Source organism: Myotis lucifugus, unplaced genomic scaffold (assembly GCF_000147115.1).
Source record: "Myotis lucifugus unplaced genomic scaffold, Myoluc2.0 scaffold_33, whole genome shotgun sequence".
Classification (NCBI taxonomy): Eukaryota; Metazoa; Chordata; class Mammalia; order Chiroptera; family Vespertilionidae; genus Myotis; species Myotis lucifugus.
The window spans coordinates 3,699,363-3,721,671 of NW_005871081.1; positions in this window are offsets into that span (position 1 = coordinate 3,699,363).

Sequence of the window (22,309 nt, forward strand, 5' to 3'; positions counted from 1 at the left end):
CTGATCGACGCTACTGTCCCTGCAGCTGATCACCCACTGCCCTTTCCTGCTGCTGTCCCCCTCAACTGCCTCCCTGCAGGCCCAGTTGCTCTCAACTGCCTCCCTGCATGACTGGTTGCCCCCAACTGCCCTCCTCTGCTGGCCTGGTCACCCCTAACTGCCCTCCACTGCAGGCCTGCCCCCCCCAACTGTCCTCCTCTGCTGGCCTGGTCACCCCTAACTGCCCTCCCTGCTGGCCTGATCTCCCACAGCTGCCCTCTCCTGCAGGCCATCTTGTGGTGGCCATCTTGTGGCCACATGGGGGCGGCCATCTGGTGTGTTGGAGTGATGGTCAGTTTGCATACTGGTCATGACTAATTAGCATATCTGGTCGTGACTGTGAGGGTATTGTGACCAATTTGCATATTAGCCTTTTATTAGTATAGATGTCTTAGGATAGAGGTTCCCCTGAACACATCATGAAGGCTACAACAGAAGTTCAATACATTCAGCAACCCCAGAATGTTATGTAGATGTGGAAATATTATCACTTTAGCATTACCAAGTCTCATTGGGTTTTTTTACATTTATTTTTCTATTAAGACTGAGTAGAAACTATTCCACCTCCAGGCATATGCAGACATACATAGCCAGGGACAAATGCTCAAGGTGTTTAGCTTTTTTTTATTCTATCTTTTCCGTTTTTTCCACAGGTTTTGGTCCTAAGGGCATGTTAATAAACATTGTTCATACTAAACACTCTCACAGATTATGCTTTTCAGGAAACCCAAACTGCAATACACAGGAAATCAGGCTTTAGAAAATAGAATGGTCCTTCATGAGATGGACCAAATGGACAGGCCTTTGTAATTGTCTTTGGATCCAACCTCTGAGGAATGGGCGTGGCCTTGGGTATAGTGTATGCCAGCTGTAGCCAATGGGCTGCTCTTTCCTGGAGGCTGCCCACTAACTCAGGCATCTTTGACCAATGGCTGATATGCTTTTTCTTTTCCTCTTTCCAGGGAGATAGTGGGCCTAGGATTGAAACTGTACTCTGCAGGAGGGGAATGGGGGGACTCACAGCAAGATGGGTTCAAAGGTTTGGTGATAGAACACCCCATTAATGTGTGTGGAACTGTGAAACGCTCTGGGTTATATACATGGAGGAAAAGAAGGAAGTAAAGAGAAGAGTGCAGTTAAGTTTCATGATACCCATCCTGACCCCATCACTAAATGATTTACAAACATGTTTGCTAGTTTGACCTCAGCCATGAAGGGACTTTTGTTCCTCCCGAAATGATCTATCTTCATCATCTTCATGTAGTAACATTTAAAAAAAAATTCATTCTACCATTAAAGATTAGGTAAAATCATTAAAGTGGACATTTCACATGCAAGTAAAAATGAGGTTAAGTAAAAAACTTAATTATCTAATTCTTCCCTATTTTGAAAATAGGCAGGACATTGGTAACTAAAAAAAAAAAAAAAAAAAGTTATGAACTGAAAGTGAGAAGCATGAGATATTAAAAACACAGTTAATTGTGTTTTTATAGCCTATATTTATTTATTTTTGTTCTCACCCCAGGACATGTGCAGACTTTTCTTCCTGTGGGTGCTTGTCCTCATGAACTTTGAAGAATTTAACTCTTGGCCAAAAAGGCTTCTTTAATAAAAAATGTAGAAGTTTATTGGAAGCAGATACAAACTCCATCTGGGCAGGGGTGTCCCCAAAGGGGGCCCCATAGGGAGAGGCCCCCCCGAATGGGAAAAGCTTCCGCTCAGCCAGAAGCCAGGCTTGCTGCTCCTTAGCGCTGCCTCAGAGGTGGGAGAGGCTCCAGAGGTGGGAGAGGCTCCCGCCACCACGCTGCGCTCACCAGCCATGAGCCCACTGGTGAGCCTGGCTTCTGGCTGAGCGGCGCTCCCACTGTGGGAGTGCACTGACCACCAGGGGGCAGCTCCTGCATTGAGTGTCTGCGCCCTGGGGGTCAGTGCGCATCATAGCAAATGGCCATTCCTCTGTTTGGTCGATTTGCATATTAGCCTTTTATTATATAGGATTTCTCAGTTACAGAACTGCCATCCAAGATTATGTACACACCCAAGTAGCAATAATTTGTGAGGGCAAAAGAATGATATAATCAGATGTACAAGTGCTTAGTACGTGTACCATCCAATCCAGGGTATCATTTTGAAGGAATTGACTAAATAAGTCCTCTCAGCAAAAGGAAATGGCATCAAATAAAGGTCGAAAGATAAAAAACAGATAACATGCAAGCAAAAAAATGCACCGAATGAATTTTATGTTCTTAGCTAAATTTAACTGGATAGAAATTTGCCCCAAGCCATGTTGGAGTGGAAAGGACTAGACTTAACCTACTGTCATAACTAATTTGAAAAACAGGAAACATATATTAAACCACTGTTTTTAGACACTGATAGCAAGTAACTTCTGACTGTGATCTTTGATAAAAAGCAAACAAATAAGGTCAGTTCTATGATTATTATCCAGCTTTTTGTCTGGAGGCAATTTTTAAACCAAGAGCATAGGTGGGGACATGGAGACAATGCCCAGCATTCTCATTGGATTGAGCAGAAGGAGATAGGAAGTTAGCCTGAGGGGACTGGTCCTTGTGGGAAAGAACTCCAAAAGGAAGTTTCAGGGTGAAAGAGTGCTAGAGATTGGTACAGGAATATCCTGGGGGCATTGCTGAGTACTAGGCCATGCATGTAAATGGCAGACATTAAAAAGGCTAGGTAAAAAAACAAAAACAAAAACAAAAAACAAAACAAAAACAAAGGGATGGTAAGCTGAGCACTTCCCAATTTCATGCAAGGTAAAAACACATTCAAATTTTGGCCAGACCAATCAGAGAATTCTCAATAGTTCACTGAGGCATTAGGCAGAAACCCCAGAAGAGTTATGCCTATAGAAGAGTGGAACTTTCTCAAGTGAAGGCTACTTCATAATCATACTAGCAAAGCATCAAAGTAGACTGCAAAGGAAACACAGAATTTTTTCTGCAGCCATTTTACACAGTAAGTGGGTTTTTAAAAAAATTTCTATTTAAGGTCTTTACATAATTTTGGGGAAAAAATGGAAATTATCTTTGTAAATTAAAAATAAATATCTGGAATTGTATATAATTTAAATATATACTGACATATTGGGTTTATGCTAAAAATTTTACTAGAAAACTTGTGCAATCTTAAAAGTTGTAGACCAATTGTTCTTAATGTATAAGAGTAGGACTCAATCTGAAGGTCCAACAATAGTGGGCCACTTAAATAAATTAGGCCTATTTAATAGATTACTATAAAATCATTAAATTAATTATTGAATTACATGGAATAACAACTGTATTTTATAGCAAGTGGAAAAAACAAAGCATGAACAGTATGTGGACCTAGATAATTTGATAAGTATAAATATCTACTTGATATAATGAATTCTGCATCTTGACAACAGAAATGCTTTTTAAAAATTAAATGACCATATGCCCAAGCTCAAGGAAACTACAGATTATTGAAGGCATTTTAAACATGACTCTTGTAGCTATCTGGAAAATTGTTCCTTGTCTTGGTTCTCAGACACTAAATTTATGAATTGCCTCAGGCCAGATTGTACAACCTGAGTCTGTAAGTGATGGATGAGGACTTCTTCAGGTCTGAGGGCATTATTGCTCCAAAGTGATAAATTACACAGATATCTCAGTGATTGATGAAGCACACCTGGCCAGGTGAGATGTTCTCTTGACATGGATTTAGATTTGACTACAAGTAGGATTTCTAAAGCCTGATATACTAAATTGGACATACCAGAAATTCTTAAATTTCAAGAAGTTCTACAGTAACTTTCATTCATTCTCATATCATCAGTCCCCTGCAGCTTTGTTTTGTCCATTGAGGAATTTTAGGACCAAATATTTACCTTCTCTGTAAAAATAATGCTGATATTTTGGTTACCTGTCAATATAGTGCTTATGGATCTCTACATTATAGATAGTTTAATGCTAGTTGACTTACTTGTACCTTATCTACTATTGACTCTTGTCAACAAAATGACCATTCATCCTTAAATAGTCACAATAATTGACAAAGAAAACATCAAACCATTCCAAAGAGAAGAAATGAAAGACAGTATTATTTTATCAAAATGCAATACGACTGAATGATGACATATGAGAGAATGACATATCTACTATCTAGAGATTGAATACTCTCTTTAAAGACATTTGGTTTGAGATGTTTTCATCCCAGATATTTTCACCAGCAAAGAGCTATGAAATCAGTGCAGGTAAAATATTTGGATTATTTATTGATATTTTCTAGTGTAGAAATGTAAGGAATTTTGATGAAAAAGCCTTTTTTCCTCCCTGACATATGATTCTGGTCATTCTAAACCTTGCATTCAAAACCTTATCAAAAGTACCAAGTATATTAAAGAGTTGCTAATGAGAGGCAGAAAATCTCCTGTGAATTCTCTAAATCAGTGGTTCTCAACCTGTGGGTCGCGACCCCTTTGGGGGTCGAACGACCCTTTCACAGGCGTCGCCTACAACCATCGGAAAACACATATATAATTACATATTGTTTTTGTGATTAATCACTATGCTTTCATTATGTTCAATTTGTAACAATGAAATTGGGGGTCACCACAACATGAGGAACTGTATTAAAGGGTCACGGCATTAGGAAGGTTGCGAACCACTGCTCTAAAAGAACAGGATTTCTGGGCTAGGAGCAAATGGATAGCAGCCTAGTAAGTATTTTTAACAAAAGAGGGTGACACATGGAAATAGCATCACAGTAGGCATGAGGAGACTTGGGGTATGTACCAGTTCCATTATCCAATGACCATTTGATCTTGAGGAGGTTATGCAACTTTTTGTGAATTTCATTTTCTTCTTTTCTATAGATAGAAGATATTTGTTTTTTTTAAAGGGAGATAGTTGACATATTAATTTGTTTCTTTGATATATTAATATTAAAAGAATAGAGAAAAGATAATACTTATATACCAAAGTAGGTAGACCAAAATTGGTACTACCCCCTTATGGAATCTTGCCTTGGATTGCTAAGAATATTTTATGGAAAAGTTATGGATATATTCATTTCATACTCAAATGTGCAAGATAAACTTAGCTTCTTTTTTATCTCTTGTTTAAAATATATTTTTTCCTTTAGAGTTCCCTTCTCATTGGGAAGTGGGAAAATAAAATGTAATCCCAATGTATTAAATAAACTCTGTCCCATGGGATAATTTAACTAGTACTTTGAGGAATTGCTCACTGCTCTTAGGGAACCATGTTCAGTCTCTAATATTACTCCATTCTCATTCCACTGCCCAAGATGATGCCCAGGGCTTGCTCTTTCACATGGCAACAGAAGAGTAGGGGATCTTCCATTTAAAGTGGGTTCTGTGGTTTCATACTGATCTCTGCTGGAATTTCTGCTGAAGACAGTAGCTGGTAAAATGTGTAACCCATTTCTTTTTAGCTTGATGAAAGCCTGGTCACCTTCCAGTGCTGACATTACACACCTGTGTGGTTGCTGGTTCCTCAGATCCTCTATCAGTAGCCTCCACCTTTACTTTCCATCTTTTGACCAGGATATCAATGGCACAGAATTGACTGGGAAGTCATCCTTCCCTTCAAGAGTTCAGACCCCACAAGCTGATCTTACTCCTACTACCTACCTCATAAAGAGATCTAAGAACTTCTGGGATCTGTCTATACCAGTGGTCGGCAAACCGCGGCTCGCGAGCCACATGCGGCTCTTTGGCCCCTTGAGTGTGGCTCTTCCACAAAATACCATGTGCGGGCACGCATGTACAGTGCGATTGAAACTTCATGGCCCATGCGCAGAAGTCGGTTTTCAGAAAGGAGATAGATGAAACAAGTATACAAGACGAGTGTGGATGGGAGAGTTGGAAGGGGTCGACCTCAGCGAACGTACCTCAATCAGATTGAGGATGTTTTTAGCAAAGGCCAGTTTAGGAGTACCCTAATTAAGTTAATAACAATGTACCTACCTATATAGTTTAAGTTTAAAAAATTTGGCTCTCAAAAGAAATTTCAATTGTTGTACTGTTGATATTTGGCTCTGTTGACTAATGAGTTTGCCGACCACTGGTCTATACTATTCAGAAACATTAAATGACATGGAAAAGCTAAAATCAAGCCTGAGAAAAGAAACAACAGCCAAATCTGCTTTACTTGGGGAATCTCCTAAGTTAGTATGGGGTGAAGAAAAGCCCATTCAAAATGCTCTAGAGCAGTGGTTCTCAAACTTTCTAATGCCGCGACCCTTTAATACAGTTCCTCATGTTGTGGTGACCCCCAACCATAAAATTATTTTCGTTGCTACTTCATAACTCTAATTTTGCTACTGTTATGAATCGTAATGTAAATATCTGATATGCAGGATGTATTTTCATTGTTACAAATTGAACATAATGAAAGCATAGTGATTAATCACAAAAACAATATGTAATTATATATGTGTTTTCCGATGGTCTTAGGCGACCCCTGTGAAAGGGTCGTTCGACCCCCAAAGGGGTCGCGACCCACAGGTTGAGAACCGCTGCTCTAGAGGCTGTTTCCTCCTTTCAGTAGTGCTTTAGAATCTGACTCTGCATGTATGAGTTGATTCAATTGAAGAACAGCTCCAAAAACACTTATTTTTAAACAGGGTTATTTCTTCAGCTGGAAGCTCCAATCATTATATAGTAGACCGCATGCTCTTTGCTCCCATTTCTCTTTAATGCACAGATTAATTCCCAGGATTGGATCCTTGTCCTGTGCACTTCCTTGGTGTGACCAGCTATGCCCAATACAAGCTGCTTCTGCAGAATGGTGAGGGAATTAAAAATATTGCATGATGTGACTTCTCTACCTCTACTTTTTCTCAGTAACCCTCGTTGCTGTGTGTCTGTGCCTTGGTTGTATAAGGAGGGGAAGACTGCATACCTGCTTGCTTAGGCCAGGAGGTTGCCATGTTAAGGAATCAGCTAACATACCCCTGGCTCATTGTAATCTGAGGCAGAACTACAGAGCCAATATCCAGTGATGTGCTGGAGTGGGCTCCCACCCACTCATGACAGATGATTGTTAAAGTTTTAACACAACCTTTATTACAAATCAAATGATATAAACTCATACTTAAATCATATTAAAACAAAATAAAAAATACCCAAGTTTACTCATGAATTATTTTACTATTATTTTATTCAAGATTGTTTCTATCTATTATATATAACCACTACACCATGGTGTACTATGCGCATTTTTTCTCAACTCTGTGTTCAGTGACATTGTGTTATCAGTTTGACAGCACACCACTGACACATCTCTTCCCATATGGAAGCCATTGTTTGTTGATGACTAGAAGGCAAGAACAGAGAACTACCCATGTGGCTACCAGGTCCTGAAAACTAAGCTCTCAGGAAACTTTCTCCGGCACAGGAAACAAAGCAAACTGTTTTAATACAGAGCTGCAACTTAGCCATTTTTTTCAGTATATGTAATCAAATCTCAGTTATATACATAAATGAGAACTAACAATTATAAATAAATAAATAAAATAATTTCAATGAGGCTTTATAAGCTATTACCTAACTTATTTGGCGAGGCCTTTACATTTACCTTTCCAAATATATCTAGTTTAACTCAGTTATTAATGCCTTGAGCAAATACCCTTTGACAAAGGGCTTTGTCTCCTATCTCGAGAGAAAGAGGAAAATAGCCTGAATAACATGTTTTGCCACAAATGATGCATTCAAGAAAAAGAGTATTCTTGCAATGCCTTTCATGCTAGGAATTCTGAAGTTGTTTTAAGTTAACTAGTCTTTATTTTCTATGTTTTTTATTCTTTTATAAAAATCTTAATTTATTCTTTTATCCAACACATACTTTAAAAGAATGATGGAGGTTCAAAGGTGAAATAAGAGTGCTCTCTGTGCTCCAGGAAATTATAGTTTTGTTTGTTTGTTTGTTTTTGAAATTATAGTTTAATTGGAGGAGACAGCCAAACAAACAGGAAATATCCTACAACGAAGTGTGTGTAATGATATAAACGAAGGATGGTTCATGGGAGCATATGTGTGTATAAATGTGTGTTCAAGTTTATGAACATGAGATAGCCCTTCCTTCCTGCCTTCCTTTACTTTCTTATAGACCCCTCAGTGCTTCTGCTGGGTGAATCCATCTGAAATCCCTCATCATCAGTTGCTTCTTGTGGTACTGTAAAAACAAAACCGATTTTAGCATCAAAGGGTATTTTCAAGTATTTTTCTTTACCAGGCAAGCTGTAAGAATCTTCAGCTGTCTTGTTGCCATGGTGAGTGGAGTTGAAGCAATATTTCTAGTCAATACAATCTAGAAAATGAATGCTAATATGAAATAAACTAACAAGCATCATCCTTTAATGCAGCAAAGTTTAAACGTGAGCATTATCCCCTCCTCTCAGACATGCAGAGAAGCATGTAATGGTGCATGAAGACTAGGGGGAAGGGTCACCCATTTTCTCCTCTTTGCAGGTTCAGTTTTGAATATATCTAAAGTTAAAAATTGTACTTTATTTCAAGAATTGGCTTAAAATTTGATTGTTGTAAGAAGATAAATTTTTATGGGGATAGAGGAACTAGGTAGGTTTCCAATCAGTCCTCCAGAACTTATTACCTCCTATTTGATGCAGGGAAATTAATAAATTTGCAGGAGCTTAGTTTCTTCACCTAAACATAAGAAAAAAGAAAATAAGAAAAAGTCAACTATTAACATGATAACAGTAACAATTAAGGAATTTATGGTTTCAGTTCTGGCGCCCAGGTGCATTTGGTTGTACTCTGAGGGGTCTGGACAAAGGGAAGTTACAAGTTACCCTGAGATTTCATTATATATTATTATAGATGCAAAAAGACAGTAGGCTCAGTTAAGGTAAAGATTGACCTTTGTCAGGGAAGAAACTGGCCTAGGACATGACTACCCACTATAAACTGCTTTTGGTTAAAGTTTTAATTTCAGACCATCCTTTGTGGTTACTTTAGGTCTTTGAGTTTGCAAGACTGCCATGCAGGCCTTCCCTGAGCTTGTCAGGTTAGCATGTAGCCCTTTTTTTTGTCCAAATGTCCAAAAAGATTTATATACACATGCCATTTTATTCATAATAGTACCAAAATGGAAATAATCTAAATATCCTTCCACAAGTGAATGAATACATACTTTATGATCTATAATAATAAAAGAGTAATATGCTAATTAGACTGGACATCCTTCCAGACGTCCTTCTGGATGACCTTCTGGGCGACATTCCAGACAAAGCCAGGGCTGCGAGGGAAGCCCGGGTCCCAGGTGCCCGCCGGCGGCCAGAGGGAAGTGCGGGTACCTGGTGCCTGCGGCTGAAGGGAAGCCCGGGTCCTGGGTGCCAGAGGGAAGCCGGTGCTGGCAGCCGGGGAAAGGAAGGCCTATTCTTAAACGAATTTTGTGCATCGGGCCTCTAGTATACTTACAAAATAGAATAATCCTATATAATAAAAGCCTAATATGCTAAGTGTCCTATTGTAAGGTCATCCATTCAACCAATCAAAGTGTAATATGCTAATGATATGCTAAGGCCACTCAACTGCTCGCTATGATGTGCACTGACCACCATGGGGCAGACAGTCGATCAGTCAATCAGTTGCCATGATGTGCACTGACCACCATGGGGCAGATACTCCGACTGGTAGGTTAGTTTGCTGCTGGGGTCCAGCTGATTGGGACTGAGCGAGATGGGCCGGACATGCCCTGGAGCCCTCCCTTAGTCCCTCCCTGGCTGGCCAACCTCCCACGTCCTTCCCGGGCCCCAATCATGCACCAGTGGGGTCCCTTGGCCTGGCCTGTACCCTCTCGCAATGTGGGCCCCCTCAATGGATGTCGGAGAGCCGGTTTCAGCCCAACGGCGGAACTACCAGTCACTATGATGCGTGCTAACCACCAGGGGGCAGATGCTCAAGGCAGGAGCTGCTGCCTGGTGGTCAGTGCGCTCCCACAGGTAGAGCGCTGCTCAGCCAGAAGCCGGGCTAACAGCTGGCGAGTGCAGTGGCAGTGGTAGTAGCCTCTCCCGCCTCTGTGGCAGCATTAAGGATGTCTGACTGATAGAGGGCGCAGGCTGGGCTGAGGGACCCCCCCCAAGTGCACGAATTTCATGCACCAGGCCTCTAGTACTTATCAATAAAAAGTAATGACAAGTTGGTTTACAAACATTGATGAAACTCAAAAACATCATGTGACATGAAAGAAGCTTGAAACAAAAGAGTACATACTTTATGTTTTGCTTATATGAAGTTATAGAACAGTGAAATTAATATATAATGATATAGATCAGAAGTTGTTTGGGTAGGAATTAGTCTGGTATTAAATTCAAAGAGATGCAAAGAACTCTGTGGAATGATAGAAATCTTCTGAACCTTGAATAATGTGGGTATATACATTTGTCAATATTCATTTGATCAGGTAGTTAAAATTTGTTCATATTCTATAAAGTATAATTTATAAGCTTTGCTTCAAATAATGAAGGTAAAATGAAGAGTTTTTCAGATAAATACAAAGAAAATTTGTTGACACGTGGCCCTACCTTAAGAAATGCTAAGGAAAGTTTTTCAGGCTGAAAGGAAATATTCTCAGACAGAAACTCAGATCTCCCTGCAAACTTTTATATTTTGGCTCCATTTTTTAAAGCTGTTTTGCTGCAAATAGATGTTTGTATAATTTTTAGTTTCAACAGTTTAAAGATGTCATTCATTAACTTTGTGTTTCCATTGTTTCTGACGAGACAGCAGCTATCCGTCTTATTGCACTTCCCATGCATGTGAAAAGTGCTTTTCTTTTGTTGCTTTTAAGATTGTTGTCTTTGTTTTTAGAGTTTAGCATTTGACTGTGATATACAGAGATGTTATTTTCAATGTATTTATCTTTCTTGGGGTTTACAGAACTTCTTAAGTTTGTGGGTTGATATTTTTTTTTTATCAGTTTGCCCCATTCTTATAAGCTTTGCCCTATATCTTTTCTGGTCTTTTTCTATTTTATTCTTTCTCTCCTTTCCTTCTGGAAATCCAATTTTATAAATGGTAAGTTTATTTGATTTCTTAAAGGTGTCTAATATTATGTTTATGCTCTTTTCTTCATTTTAATGTTTTTAAAATTTAAATATTTACTATTTACATCCTTTATGTTCACTGATCATTTCTTATTCTATCTCAAGTATATACTTTATTTTATATTTTTTAGTTCTCCATTGTCTATGTAGTTTTAGTTTTGAGCCTTTATTTGTCTGCTGAAATCCCCATATATTCATATATCCTAACCATCTTTTCCTTAAATTAATAATCCTTATCTCCATTAGTTCTTTCATTTAGTTATTTAGTCATTAATGATTTTATCTTATTCTTCACTTCTTGCTTCCTAATTCCAAGTTCTAGGACATTCTTTGTTTTGACCCTGTTGGCTATTTTTTTTTTTAATTCTTTATTGTTGAAAGTTTTACATATGTCTCCCTTGCCTCCCCTGCTTGACCTCTCTCTGTCTGCTTCCGCCCCCGCCTCTCCAGCACATTCCTCCACCTCCCTATTGTCTATGTCCATTGGTCATGCTCAGTGCATGGATATAAGTCCTTTGGTTGATCTTTTACCCACCTTTTCACCCTCCTCTGATTTCCCTCTGAGGTTTGACAGTCTGTTTGATGCTTCTATGTCTCTGGATCTATTTTTGTTCATCAGTTTATGTTGTTCATTCCCTGTATATTTGCATGTCTCTAATCATTATAGTACGCTAGACATTTTGTTTAAAGGTTCAGCAGAGACTGAAATAGATCATTTTGTTTTGTTTTGATTTTTCTCCCCTGGAAACAGGAGCCTCAGTGAAATGGCTAACACCATGAGCCAAACTGAGCTGAGGTTGGACAACTGCACATTTAAATATTTTTACTTTATATCTGGTTTCAAATGAAATAGTAGGAAACATTATTGCCCTTTTCCCCAACCCTCAGCTCCTTGCATTGATAGAGGGACTGTTCTCTTTGATCTTTCACGTATTACCTGGAACTGAGTGTTTGTTAGTAGCTTTAGTTATGTTAAGCTAAGTTTAACTCCACCGATTCTCTGTTTTTTAGCTCTACTTTCCCTCAGTTAACTTAGCAAAATTCTAGTGGAGGATGACTGTCAAGTAAAGATACTCATTTTTTTGTGTGTGTTTAATGCTCTTTCAGTTACCAACCAGATTTTCCAAATAACATTAATGAAAGCGTGGCTGGTTTCTCCTTTTCTAGAAAGGTTTCCCCAGTTTCAGCAGTCATCTCCTACTTACCCATACCTACTTTGGGCAACTGGCCCACATCTACCAGCAATTGTCTCTCTTTGCCCACTGAAGGGCTTATCCTCTCCAGGATTTATTTAATTTAGATTTTTTTTTTTGCATTCATTGCTTTTCAGTTGTATTAAAGAGAAGCATGCTTTTATTTTACACAGTGTGTTTTCTTCTTTCAATGGGAGCAAGGACATTTCATATGAATGCAGTTACTATTTTTATTTTGTAGTTTGCTTTTTCCTTTATCTTTAACTGTGAACATTCCCCATTATCTTCTGAAGTGGATAGCTCTCTAAATTAGTTCATATAATGGCTTCATTATTTCCAATGGTTGAACAGTATGTCATATTATGACATTACCAAAATGTTTCCAAATTATCTTCATTGTTGATCATTACTACTTCATATAATAATAGAATGAACAACCTTGCACATATAAAACATATATTTATCTTACACCTTTGTGTGATTATTTGTTTTGGTAAGTTCTTAGGATTGAAATTGTTGACTCAAAAGGAATATTAACTTTGCTAGTCACAAATATTACCAGATTATATTTACAAATAAGTATTATCAATAAATGCTTCAAAATTTTGTGAATGCTACTTTATCAAACCCCTACCCTCTTCACCACTACATATCTCATTCTTTTAAAATTCTGCCAAATTAATAAGGGCAAATTTCTTCTACTCTTTTTTTTAAAATATATTTTATTGATTTTTTTTACAGAGAGGAAGGGAGAGAGACAGAGAGTCAGAAACATCGATGAGAGAGAAACATCGATCAGCTGCCTCCTGCACATCTCCTACTGGGGATGTGCCTGCAACCCAGGCACATGCCCTTGGCCGGAATCAAACCTGGGACCCTTCAGTCCGCAGGCCGACGCTCTATCCACTGAGCCAAACCGGTTTTGGCCTACTCTTTTCTTTTAATGTTTTATTTTCTTGTTTACTAATGAATTTTATCTTTACTAGTAACTAGTAGTTAAACTTCATCTTTTAAGATCATTTAAATTTGCCCATATGTTTTGCCATCACATCCCTTTTTTATCCCCTATTGATTTTGAAGAACTCTTTAGATATTGTGGATATATAAACATTTATTGTTATTTATGTGTTTGTATTCATTACTAGGGTGGAAGCTTCTTGACATTAAGTATAAAATCATATTAAACTTTTGCTATCCAGGAAAAGTACAGTTACTTGCCTAAAGCAGACATTCAAATATTAATTAACTGAATAAAATTGACACAGAGTGTTCTATTCCATAATTATTTAATTAATTCATTAAATAATATGTACCCCCATGTCCCATTATATAAGTAATCAACTAATTAAAATAGATTCCAATATATTCTGCCTTCTATTTCAGTAGTTGTAGTCATCAACATGCTTTAAAAAAATTATCTTTATTTTAAAGTATTACAGATGTCTCCCTATTTCCCCCATTGATCAACATGCTTTTTAATAAGCCCTGTCATTATAACTTTGTTTTAAGTTCCACTTACTCAGTTATTTGGATTACTCAGTGGCTGTAAAAGATTTTCCTATCATTTACTAACCAGAGGCCCAATGCATGAAATTTGTGCAAGAGTAGGTCTTCCTTCTCCTGGCTGCCGGTACCGGTTTCCCTTACAGCCCTGGCTTCGTCTGGAAGGATGTCTAGTCTAATTAGCATATTACACTTTTGTTATTGTAGATGCTTCACCATTTTCTAGTGCAGTGGTTCTCAACCTGTGGGTCGCGACCCCTGAAAATACATCCTGCATATCAGATATTTACATTATGATTCATAACAGTAGCAAAATTACAGTTATGACGTATCAACAAAAATAATTTTATGGTTGGGGGTCACCACAACATGAGGAACTGTATTAAAGCGTCTCGGCATTAGGAAGATTGAGAACACTGTTCTAGTGCATCATTTGTTCTTTCTGACTCAGTAATTGAACTTATTCATTATATAGACATGATAGAAGAACAATTCAAAACTGAGTTTGATCAAGTCATCTATTCAGAGTTCTGACAATGAAATATGTTTCAGCTTTTTTAACCTAAGGTAAAAGTAAAACCCTCTTAAACAAGTATGTATGTGTGTAGACAAGACCCTAATTTATTTATATGTTTGTCATTAAGAGCTAACCATGAGGCATTTTGATTGGAAAATTTCAGTAAGAAAAGCAGAACATAACAATTGAAGCAGATGTTTTACTAAAAGAGCATCAGGTATTCTGTCATTTCAGAACAGCTTTTCTTAGCAGTCAGTCAGGACACTCCTGTGTCTTGATCAGTTATTGAACATGTAGAGAAGATAAAAATTTCAGCATTTAATTTGTGCAAAAGACAAATTGTTTATATTATTAAACTTAATATTTAGAGAACCAAGATGGCGGCATAAGGTATAGACTTGTACGTGCTGCCCCCACAACCACGCCAAAACTACAACTAAAAGACAAAATGGCTATCATCCAGAACCATGGGAAAGCTAGCTGAGTGGAAGTTCTACAACTAGAAGGAAAGAAAAAAACACATTGAGACTGAGTAGGAGGTGCGGAGGCACCAAGAGCGGAGGTATGGAGGTGCACGAAATGGGCTGGCAACTGGGTGCACTGTTTTTTTTCAATTGGAAGGGAGATTCAAGCTCCCGACTGCTCTGAACTCATTTCCAGCGAGACTCTGGGGACCCAGATGCCTACGGGGAGAACCTGGACTCTCTGGCATTGGGTCGGAAAGCAAGGATGGCTTTCTCGCAGAGTTGCCCACAAGGATCATTGTTACTGTGGGGGCGCCGGACTCGGGGACGCGGAGACCCAGAGACGCGGAGACAGCTGACTGACAGCCATCACTATTTGCTCTGCCCGGTTGATTCTCTGAGACCCTGCCCCACCCAATTTACAACCCCACCCAAGCTGTGTGCAGTGGCTTTTGCATATGAATTACCTGTCCTTTCATAGCCTAACCTAACAAACTACAGCTGGGTCAGAGAGCTCCAAAACTTCCAAACCCCAAACAGAGAGGAGAAATCTGCAGATCTTGCTGTAGCTCCTGCTGGGTGGACTCAGGCAGTGGCTGACTTTGCACCTCCTTGGAGATCCAGAAGCCAGTGTACCCAGTGGTCAGATACCAGATTTCAACTCCTCACATCCATAAGTGACACACTCAAGAGGCAGACTCAGTGAGCACCAAAGCCCCACTGAAGCAAGTCTTGCTCCTTAAGGGTGTTTCCAGCACAGCAGTTCTTCCACTATAGACACAGTGGGTCCTCACAACCAATTGGCCTGGAGGTCAATTCCTCCCAGGGATACCAACAGCAATCAAGGCTTAACTACTGCGCAACCAGCCCACAAAGGGGTGCACCAAGAGTGTCCACCTCAGGTGATTGGGGAGGCTGAGCCACTGGGCCCAATAGGACATCTACCACACAAAGCCACTCTTATTAACACAGGGAAGCAGCCAAAATGTGGAGACAAAGAAACATGTCACGAATGAAAGAAATGGAGGAAAGCAAACTACTGGATATAGAGTTCAACACCACAGTTATAGGGTTACTCAAGAATCTTCTACAAACCTCCAAGAAACTTAGTGAGACCTCAGAGGAACTTAGTGAGACCTTCAAGGATCTTAATGAGAATGCCAAAAAAAATGAAAAAGGACCAGTCAGAAATTAAACATACACTATCTGAAATAAAGAATAATATACAGAAATCCAACAGTAGACTAGAGGATCCCAAGAATCAAATCAAAGATTTGAAATATGAGGAAGGAGAAAACACCCATCCAGAAAAGCAAAAAGAAAAAAGAATCCAAAAATATGAAGATAGTGTAAGGAGCCTCTGGGACAACTTCAAATGTACCAACATCCGAATTATGGGGGTGCCAGAAGAAGAGAGAGAGCAAGATATTGAAAACCTATTAGAAGGAATAATGACAGAAAACTTCCCCTACCTGGTGAAAGAAATAGACTTACAAGTCCAGAAAGCGAAGAGAACCCCAAATAAGAGGAATCCAAAGAGGACCACACCAAGACACATCATAATTAAAATGCCAAGGGCAAAAGACAAAGAGAGAATCTTAAAAGTAGAAAGAGAAAAACAAGGGAATACCCATACGACTGTCAGCTGATTTCTAAACAGAAACTATGCAGGTCAGAAGGGAGTGGCAAGAAATATTCAAAGTGATGAATACCAAGAACCTACAACCAAGATTACTTTATCCAGCAAAGCTATCATTTAGAATTGAAGGTCAGATAAAGAGCTTCACAGACAAGAAAAAGCTAAAGGATTCATCACCACCAAACCAGTATTATATGAAGTGCTGAAAGGTATCCTTTAAGAAGAGGAAGAAGAAGAAAAAGGTAAAGATAAAAATTATGAACAACAAATACATATCTATTAACAAGTGAATCTAAAAATGAAGTCAATAAAAAATCTGATGAACAGAATAAACTGGTGAGTATAATAGAAGCAGGGGCATAGAAAGGGAGTGGACTGACAATTCTCGGGGTTAAGGGGTTGGAGGGGTGTGGGAAGAAATTGGACAAAAATCTTACACCTATGGATAAGGACAGTGGCAGGTGTTAAGGGCATGGTGTGGGGTGGGAACCGGGTGGAGGGGAGCTATGGGGGGAAAAAGGAACATCTGTAGTAATCTGAACAATAAAGATTTATTAAAAAAATTAAAACACAAAAAACAAATAGAAACCTTAATATTTAATTCAAAGCTTTTATTCTGCTCAGACAAGAGTATCCTTAATTTTTTCTCCTATATGGCTATGTCCCAATATAGTTATGGCTAGTTGTAGTTATAACTATATTGGGACATAGTCATATAGTTATACACATTGCAAAAATCTGGGGCCAGGGTATGTGTGGAGACCTGGTAGAATATGTTTCTAATTCATTGATTCATAGATGTTACTGCAAATTTCTACCCAAAAGGCTTATGCCTCTTTCCTGTCCTGCTATAACACCGTCCTTAGTTAATGAGTGAGATACCACTTGTTATAGGAATGGACACAAAGGAATAGGTTAAAATAGAGGGAGAGAGAAAGGAAAGTGAAAAGAACCTCACTGCTACATATGTGATAATAAGTTCACTGTGGAATACTATGAATTATTTGCTTTTCAGAGAATATATACATTAAAACAGATGTAGTTTTTCATCAAGTAGCATTCTCACTAACTTTCATTTAGAGTTGCTTTTCTGAATTGGAAACAAGTGATTTGCACAATATAACAGAAACATGTACATTACAAAAATATTGAAATATGTAGTCAGTTACTTTGGAGGAATACTGCTGTTCCTTCAGGATTTGTGGCCAAAAAATGTACAAACTTAGCAAAGTTGGATATAGAAAACTTTGGTATATCATGGAACTATGTCAGACAAGGGAATATCTTTATTTATGCCTCCAGAAGGAAAAAAATGCATGAAATGACTTTTTATAGAGCAAAATATAATTGGCATTTCAATGGACAGGTATCAGTTTGCAATAAAACAAAAGAATTAGGAACATATATTAAACTAGTCTCATCCAGAAAAAGTTTTCAGGAAATGAATAGACAAAGTAAAATAAAAATGTGTCAGTTGTTTTTCAATTAAATATGTTTGTTTGATCATCTAATCTGTGCATTCATTTTAAAAAATGCATTTAAGGGGATGTAGACGTCCAGGAATGGGAGGTAAGGACTGTGAATATCTGGCAGCAGTTATTACCAGGAAGTGCAGGACAGTGTCATGTTCTGTGGCAAGAAAAAAAAATGTTGCTGCAAATTTCTACCCAAGAAGCTTATGCCCAAATTTCAAAATCCCATGAGACTGTACTAACTTGCCAAGACTGCCTTATGTGTGCTTCTTGATTATGCCTTTGGGAAAGTGAGAATCAAGCCTCTTTGATTCCCATAGAGAAGCGGTTCTCTACCTGTGGGTCGCGACCCTTTTGGCGGTCAAAGGACCCTTTCACAGGGGTTGCCTAAGACCATCCTGCATATCAGATATTTACATTATGATTCATAACAGTAGCAACATTACAGTTATGAAGTAGCAACGAAAATAATTTTATGGTTGGGTCACAACATGAGGAATTGTATTTAAAGGGCCAGAAGGTTGAGAACCACTGCCCTACAGGAAGGCAGCCATTACCTTCTCAAAGTATCCAGGATATTAATAGAAAGGAGACTGGATTCTGGGTATCCAAAATGAAAAATATCTTTTACACAGGATCACAAGGACTATAAACCTTGAGTGCACAGCAATAAATTGATCAAAATTGATTGTTGTGTATGTACACATCATAATGTACACAACCAGTCTCATTTTAGATAGATTATACCTTTCTTTACTTGCTACTATTATTTTAAAAATTGCAAGGAGCATTCTTACACATGACTTTGTCTTCATCTAGGAATATTTTCTTTAGACTATTTCATGGAAAAGACTATTTGAATCACATCTAGTACTCATTGTACATTTTGACCTATATCACCAAACTGGTCTCCAGAAATGTTCTTTAAATTTATACAACCACCCATAGTGCTTGAGAGAAACCATTTTTATTTGCAGTTGAGAACACTCTAGCAAGAGAGGGTAATGTTTGAAGATTATATGAGAGCAGTAAAAATTCAGGAAGAGAGTGTCATATGTGGCTGGGATTGTTACTGTTTATTTTGGGGCTCTATATGAAGTGTGGTTCCTCAATGAACAACATTTTTTTCAAAAAATTTTTAGAAAGATAACCAACAAGGTGAGGCAGGTATCTGAAAGAGCAAAGCAAATAGACATCTTTACTTCTTATGGTTTTACTCCAGAATAGAGCATAGATGGAAGCTTTGTGAAAACTTATCTGAGATCTTAATTGGAACTTTTATGACTTGTACATTTTAAGATTTAATGTTTCCGGTGGAGAGTCAGACCCTGGAGTCTTGTATGAGCTTACTAGAGAAAGGCCAAGAAGTTATGTGGAGATAGGAAAATGTGGAAATTGGAGTGTAGCCAAGCTTTGAAAGTGAAAACTTTTATCAAGAAATTGGAGTTGTTTAAACATGGGAAATACATATGTCTGTGGAAGGTGCATGTAGTGTGATGAAAGTCCCTTTCCTTCACTCAGGAGACCCTCTAGGCTGGTTAGCTGTTGTGGGATTGGCTTTCAAGCACAATTCTGAACTCCTGATGTTACATGTATCTAGAAATATTTGTAGGAAATACAGTACCAGGAACAGGAGTGGGGAATTTTGAGTTGGTGTTACAATATATCACTGAAATTTCAGAAAAATGACAGGCCTTAGGAGAAGTGACTGATACAAATGGAAAGTTTGCAAGGCCTGGCATTAAGAATTGTATTTGTCCACACACCCTCCAATTCTTCTGTTTCTAAGCTGATGCACAGAGCACTTGAACTAGGTAGGGAGTGATATGGAGAGTTCCTAGAATTTTGACATTTATTTTCTTCTATAGCAAAAACTGCAAAATATACCTTTGCTGTATTGCGGAGTTTAAAAAATAGTCCTGGTTAGATAAAACTTGTGGGAGCAAATTCTCTCTCTTTTGAATAAACCTTCCCCCCCATTAAAAAAAAAGAGTTCCATGAAAAATTAAAGAATAACCCTAAATTCTTGTAATTATTGAAGCTAATTCAGGAGAAACAAGAGGAGGAGGCAGCATTGAATGGTAGAAAACAAGATTCAATGTTTCAGCTTGGGATCCAGAAGTTGGGGTTAAGACAGATGTGACTCAGCCCCAGTGGAAATCCTGGAGGTAATGGAAGGCTCTCTGCTTGCCCTGCTCCAGATTCTGGCAGATCAATGATTTGTTTTAGATGTAGGGAACTAGTACAAAAAGGCAGGCTTGAGCCCATTTGAATGTACCATCTGACTCCTAAAAGTCTTCAATAACAATGGAATAAATCCTATAAGTAAAAAAGAACTAACCTAGGGAATCTTTTTAAAAAAGAACTATTTTTATTGATTTCAGAGAGGAAGGGAGAGAGAGATAGAAACATCAATGATGAGACAGAAACATTGATTGGCTGTCCACAACCCCAACCAGGAGTCGAACCGTGAACTCAAATCAAACTGAACTCAAATTGAACTGTGAACTCCTGATTCATAGGTCGACTCTCAACCACTGAGCCATGCCAGCTGGGCTAACTTAGGGAGTCTTATGAAGAAGATCCTTTTCCTATACTGCATCTGATTTTTGTCTCTTAAATTCTGTGCAATGACTTAAAGCTCTGCTCAACTTTTTAGACTGTCATCTGTCATTTTTGACTTAACTAAGTCTCCAATTGCAGATTTTAAATTAGCAATATTCTGATGGGGGAAAATGACACCAAAATACCGGCTCATTTATTGGCATTTTTCCTTTGTAAAATATATATTTTGGGATATGTCCAACAGGAGGACTCTCCTAAAACCATCTACTACTTTATTGCAGGAAGCCAAACTTGTCTGTCATGTTATTCGGTGGGTACATTTTCCTTATGCTCCAGTTGAGTATTTGCCATTTTAAAAAAATGTCTTATTTCCCATTTTTTCCATTTCACTACCTTCATGTGGCTTTTAAAAAATTATAAAATTTGATAAATTTTGACATATAATACACCATTCTATCTTCAGTCATGATATAAATAATTTACATCAGACTAAGAATTTCCATTTTCTCCCCTTTAGAAAATTTTTACCCTCCGTAGATAAGCACTGTTTTTATTCCTATAACCATAGATTAGTTGGAAATTGTTGTTAAATTTATATAAATGGAATAACTTTGTGTGTACTCTTTATGTATGGGTCAGTACAATGTTTTTTAGATTCATCCATGTTGACTATATAAGTAGTTTCATCTTATTGGCAAGAAGTGTTTTGCTAAATAAATATGGCATAATTTGTTTATTCAGCCTCCTATCTTTCCATTCTCTATTTTGTTGTTTCAGTGCTATTTGTTGAAAATACATTCTTTTCCACTTTGAAATCTTTGTTCTCTGGATCTGCTGCTTAATCCTTTCCCTAATACCACACTCTCTTTGATTACTTTAGCTTTATAGTAAGATTCAGAATCAGGTATGTAAACCCCTCAAATAGATTTGCCATCTATTTTTGGCTATTCTAGATGCTTTTCAATTCCTTTTTAAATTTAGAATTAAATACTCAGTATATTTTTTTAAAAATCATGGAGATTTTCATTGGGATTGCCTCAAATCTATAGATATACCTGAAATCTTAATAACTTTGAGTCTTCCTGTCTATGAACATATATATCAACTGCTCAGGAATAAATTTAACAAAAGGAATAGACCTGATCATCCAGAACCACAGGAAAGCTGGCTGAGTGGAAATTCTACAACTAGAAGGAAAGAGAAAAGCACACTGAGACTCAGAGGAGGTGCGGAAGTAAAGTGCAGAGGTATGGAGGTGCACGTGGAAAGGGCTGGCAACTGAGGACACGGTTGTCTTTTTCAATCTGGAGGGAGTCTCAAGCTCCCAACTGCTCTGAACTCCAGTTCCCGGCGAATCTCTGGGCTGGCATCGGTCGGAACTCGAGGGCGGCTTTCTCTCAGAGGTGCTTGCAGCGATTACCGGGACGCTGAGACGCGGGGCCTCTTAGGATAGGACTGAGGAGCAGCCATAGCTGCTTGCTCCGCCCTGTTGATCCCCTGAGACCCCGCCCCACCCAAGCTGTGCGCAGAGGCTTTTGCATATGAAAGGCCTGGCCCTTTGCAATCTGAAAATTACCTAACAAACTGCAGCTGGGTCAGAGAGACCCAGAACTTCCAAAAGAAGGCCCAAGGCCCCACAGCAGCTTGCATTGCTTCACAGCTGGGCCTCATCTGGGCACCTCCAAACCCCAAACAAAGAAGAGTAATCTGCAGATCTCTCCATAGCTCCTGCTGGGTAGCCTCAGGAAGAGGCTAAATTAGCACCTCCTTAGAGATCCAAGAGCCAGTGTACCCAGTGGTCAGAGTGGGACCATCCAGATTAAAACTCCTCAGATCCATAAGGG